This window comes from Narcine bancroftii, chromosome 5 (assembly GCF_036971445.1).
Source record: "Narcine bancroftii isolate sNarBan1 chromosome 5, sNarBan1.hap1, whole genome shotgun sequence".
NCBI lineage: Eukaryota > Metazoa > Chordata > Chondrichthyes > Torpediniformes > Narcinidae > Narcine > Narcine bancroftii.
Genome location: NC_091473.1, coordinates 87,812,174 through 87,818,173, shown reverse-complemented (window position 1 = coordinate 87,818,173; position 6,000 = coordinate 87,812,174).

Sequence of the window (6,000 nt, the reverse complement as noted above, 5' to 3'; positions counted from 1 at the left end):
TTGGAAAAGCATCACTCTGCTTAGTGATTCTGCCCTTTGCACTTATTACCCATAAGACGGGTGTTGCTTTGGCACATGTTTAGTGCCACATTGTTTACAATTGAATGTCTCTCCATCTATTTGATGTTTCCTATGTCTCATAGTTTGTTTGTGTGCGTGTGTCCAGATACTGGGGCTATGACTATGCCTTCATTTTCACTGGCTCTTAACACTATTTTTTTTTGAATATTTTATTTAAAATATTAAAACCATGATACATACATTGGATCCATCAGTATTTTTATTAGGTAATATTAAAAAGCTGAGTTTGGAATTGAGATTAACTACAATTAAAATCACCTCCAATCATAACTTTTTTCATATGCCTGCATCAAATTAAAGAAATAATCTTGTATAAATTTCTCATCAGCTACATTAAGGGCATAGATACTCATAAGTGCCCAAGATTCTGAATATATTTTACAATTTACAACCAAAAGCCTATCAACTGACTCATTTACATATTCCAACTTAAATGATAATTTCTTATTCATCAAAATAGCTACCCCTCTTGCTTTAGAATTAAAAAAAGAAGCTATAACCTGACCAACCCAATCTCTTTTTAATTTCTGATGCTCCTTTTCTGTCAAATGTGTCTCTTGCAAAAAAAAAGCAATATCAACTTTAAACTTTTTAATATAACCAAAAACTCTTTTTCTCTTAATTGGATTATTGAGCCCATTAACAATAAAAGTTGCAAAATTTAAATTAGACATCATCTTAATTTATACCATAAATAAACCTCCATGCCTGATGCAGTGGGACTCCAATCCATGGTTAATCTGCAACAAATAATTGATCTCCTCAATAGAAAGAAAAATACGGACCCCAATAAAGGAAGAAAAAACCATAAAGAAAAAAGAAAAATAACACCCCACCAAGAAAAAAAAATACTCTACTATGGTACTACCACCCTCTGCTGCATGGGAAGTGACTGACTCCACAAAATGGCCAATGACTTTGGAAGGAGAAGCAAAGAAAACCACCTCCCCGAACACAACAGTAAAATAATTAAAGTATTTCATGTACGGTAAGTTTCTTCCAAATCTTTATTAACTTGATCATCATCAAGTTAATTCATGGCTGATTCATGGCATTTCCTTTCCTGGACACCATTCTTCCTCTCTTCTTGAGATGGCTTCAATTGTTGAGAAAGATATTCTTGACTTCTCGTCTGTTTATTATCAGGCAAAGAATTAGGAAATGTAAGAGCTTCAACTTCATTATTGAAAAACTGGGTTTTAAAGATAGCTGGATATCTAAAAGCAAATTTATATTCTTTCTTCCACAATACAGCTTTGGCAGAATTAAACTCTTTACGATGTTTAATAATAGTTTGACTCAAATCTGCATAGAAAAAGACTACTATTCTTAACCACCAAGGGACCCTGATGTTTTCTTGTATTTTGAACTGCTACATGCAAAATCATTTCTTTATCTTGATAATGTAAACATCTAATTAATATAGAATGTGGCCAGTAATAGTCTTTTTCCTGATTGCTTTATGAGGTCTGTCCAATTCTAAGCCATTTGGAAAATAATCCTTTTCCAAGACATCAAGGATCCATTTCTGGAAAAATTGCACTGGGTCTGCACCTTCAAAATCTTCTGTAAACCAAACAATTTTAACATTATTTATTTGACTTCAAAGTATCGATCTTCTTTAATAAATTATTTCTTTGAATTTCCCATCCAGTGAAAGAGTCTTCCATCTGTCCCATGCTTTCTTTACATTGATTTACATCATCATGGCAATCATGAAAGTCCTCTTCAATCTTCTTAATTTTATCTTGCATGTTATCCATCAGCTTCACATATTTTGCCACATCATTCTTAAAGGTTGACATTCCTTCCTTCATGCCAGTAAATTGATCTTTCATAGATAAAAACCTTGATTCATCTGATTTGATATAGTTTCAATTTGTTTAGACAGAATATCAAATTGAATAGTTGGATTTGCATAATAAATATCAGGCTTAGATTTTCCTTGAGTATGCATAGGTAGAGGCCTACCCTTATATATAACCATTTCTTTTTCTTCTGTGCCTGGATAAATGTTTTCCTCCTCAACACCACCAATGATATCTCCTCCTTCCTCTTCCGCAGCTCCTGGCTCTCTCCCTCAACAGTCCAGCATTTCTGGGTCATGAGGGATCAGTGCCCCCCTCAGGACAGGCCAAACTTTGTGCATCGTGCATGCACGGTTGTTCCTCATAATCAGGAGGAAGACGTCTTTGGGCTCCGGCGCCATCTTCCCTGGAACTCTGGGAATCGGCACCAGAGTCACCAGTGATTGTCACTGTGGACATGGGTGAAGAGAAATTGAGACCCCAGGTTGATGGTAGGCCCAAGTTCTTCTGTGCTTAATACTTGCTTCTGAGTTGTTTTTTTTTTTGCAATCTATGCCTTTATCTTTCTCATTATTGCTATTGATAGTACTTTAAAAAAAAATACTTAATGCTTTTTTAAGTTTACAAAATGTTTAAGATTGGGTTTTAAGCAGTTCTCCCACCTACGCCATCATGCCACGCTCCCTCAGCTTTTATACTATTACCGAACTTTTCATGTGCTGCAGAGCTAATTCACAGGCATGGCTCCAGCTAAGGTAAACGCTGTCTCTCGCAGCAACCTCTCTCTCAATTTATTATTAATTCCGAACACAATTTGATCATGGATCATTGAATCGTTTAGCAATCCAAAATTGCATGTTCTTGCTTTTAATTTTAAGTCTGTTAAAAAAAGTATCAAAGCTCTCTGATGCACCATCAATGACTCCAAAAGAGTGAAGTTGAGCAAACTGATAGGCCTTTATTTGCTATATAACAAAGGCATGTCCATGCTGCTCAACTGTCCTGCATTGGGTAAGGGGCTCTGGAACAGTCACCTTTATTCAGGAGGGGCTACAGGTACAGTCGGCCAATGGATGTGCCCAAACAGATAAATATATACATACAGTGGTTTTCCACATTCACCCCTTGCATTTTTTAAGAGTCTGGTGGGGTGAAGTGGGGATAATACAGTTACAAATTAAGTCTTTCAGGTGTGTTGGTTTATCGCTGTGACCGTCATACTATTGGCTGCAATTGAAGTACATTAGTGGAGTCCTGGGCTGTCTAGGTGCCTGTGTGCAGTCGTTGGCATTGGGCTGGTGGGTATGTAGCAACAAGTCTGGTGTATCCTCTGAGGGTTAGGTAATGTGTAATGTCCCTGGTGCATCATGGGTGGCTAGAAGTGAGGGGGATATAAAGTGATCAATGAGGGCACCAGATCCCTAATGGAAACAGTGTCCTCGTGCCCATCAGGGTATGCCACGTAGTCGTATTGGGGTTGGCGTGGAGGAGGTGGACCCTCTCAACCAGAGGGTTGGGATTAATGGTTCCTCACATGTTTCTGGAGTAGGACCGGCCCTGGGGACATCAGCCACACCAGCAGCATTGTCCCTGTCGCAGATTTCCTGGGAAAGGAAAACACAAGTTCATGCAGTGTGGCATTACATAAGAGGGACCTGATGAAATGATGCACCTCTGGGAAGATCTCTTGCCAGCAGGAGACTGGAAGGCCCCTAGACCGCAGGGTTCTTCCATTCCACCTGGATGTTCCCCCGGAAGTTATAGCTGGTAGTCCAGCAAGTATTGGCACAGCTCATCACTCTTAAAAGAGGATCCCCAGTCTCTATGAATATAGCTGGGGAAGCTGAATAGAATGAAGAGAGTGCACAGAGACTTGATGACAGTGGCAGAGCAGGGGATGGCAAAATGGAAAACACAAGTACTCATAAATAATATTGAGGAAGTACACATTGCAGTCTGTGGAGGGCAGGAATCCTTTGAAGTCGACATTCAGGCATTCAAAGGGGCTGATGGCCTTTATCAACTGTGCTCTGTCTGGCAGGTAGAAGTGTAGTTTGCACTCCGCGCAGGCCTGCCAGTTTTTGGACATTGACCTGATCTCTTCAATGGAATACAACAGGTTCCAGGCTTTGAAGTGGAAGAACCTGGTAACTCAGGAGTGGCAGAGATAATTGTGAAGGGCTTGTATGAGGTCAATCTGCACTGGCACAGGTCCCGTGGGATAGGGCATCGGGTGGCTCATTTTGAGTTTCTCAGGCCAGTGCAAGATATCATAATTGTAAGTTCAATTCTCCACCTCAATATCTTGTCATTCTTTTTTAAAAAATTTTATTTAACTGTTTGCATCATTACAGGAAAAAAATGAATAAAACATTAATCAAATATCCATAACCAATGATACAAAAAAATACTTTTATATTTTTCTCCCCATTCCCCTTCACCCAAAAGTAAGAAACACCTACCATTTAATATACAATAATGTTAACATATACAATCATTAATTGTTATTAAAAATTACTAATTGATGAGTGGATAAGATAGAAGAGGTGGATGGAAAATTATCCATAAAATCCATGCATGGTTTCCAAATACTATAAAAATTTTCAACTCGATTCCTTAAACTATACGTAATTTTTTCCAATAAGAGTATTGCATCTCTTTATACCATTTACTTAATAGCACTTCTTTATCATCTTTCCATGATGTTGCTATACATGCAGTTGCTATTGCAATACTTTAAAAATGTTCTTGCTATTTGTCCAATTTCAATTTTCTAACCTTCTCATAAATATCTCCAAGTAAAAATATTCTTGGATTCTTTGGTATATTTTTCTTCATAATTTTCCATAATAATAAGCTCAGTTCATTCCAAAACCTTTCCACTTTTTCACAAGGCCACACTGAATGCAAAAAAGTCCCTATTTCTTTCACACATAGAAAACATTTATTTGAATAATTAGGATGAAGTCCATTTAACTTGCGTGGAGAATATCTTGTCATTCTTGATTTTACCCCACTGTTGATTATTGAACATGAACGCAACTACACATTGGTCAGTTAGCAGGGTAAATAGTTTACCGGCCAGGTAATGTCTCCAGTGCCACACAGCCTCGACAATGGTTTGGTCCTCCTTCTCGACAGAGGAGTGTCGAATTTCAGACCCTGGAGGGTACGGCAAAAGAGAGCAACTGGTCTGCCTGTCTGGTTAAGGGTAGCAACAGGAGCAAAGTCTGGTGCATCGCTTTCCACCTGGAATGGCGTGCTTTGTGGCCTTGTCAATATCTGCCTTGATGTGGCAAGAAGCTGCACGGGCCTCTGGCATTAAGAGGAAAAGAGGTGGATTTGACGAGGGGGGTGGGTCTTGTCTGCATAGTTAGGGACCCACTAGCATAGTAAGAGAAAAAGCCCAGACACCTTTTCAGGGCCTTAAGGCTGTGGTGGAGGGGAAGTTCCAGGAGTGGGCTTATGCAGTTAGGATCTGGACCAATGACTCCGTTCTCAATGACACAGCCAAGGATGGCAAGGAGAGTGGTGGGAATTACGCACTTGGCCTTGTTGTACGTGAGATTAAGGATCTTGGTGGTTTGGAGGAATTTTTGGTGTCATGGACTTGCAGGTCGTGGCCACAGATGGTGACATTGTTGAGATATAGGAACGTAGTGTGCAGCTTGTACTGATCTACCACGCGATCCATCTTCCACTGGAAGACCAAGATTCTGTTGGTGATGCTGAAGGGGACCTGCAGGAAGTTGTAGAGGCGGCCATCTGCCTTGAACCCAGTATACTGGCAGTCCTCTGGGCAGAATAGGAGTTGATTTGTGAATTTCAGGTTGATGATACTGTGTGATTTGGCTCACCTTATCAGATATACATGGGGAGGGCTAGTTGTGTGTACCTGTTAATGGTCTGACTGTAGTCAATGACCATCCTGTTCTTCTCCCATTCCTCACTACCACTACTTGTGCTCTCCAAGGGCTGGTGCTGGCCTCAATGATCCCCTCGTTAAGTAGCTGCTGCACCTCTTCCCAAATAAAGACCCTGATCTTGGCACTTCATAGTCTACTTTTGGTGGTGATGGGTTTACAGTCAGGGATGAGATTGGCAAACAACA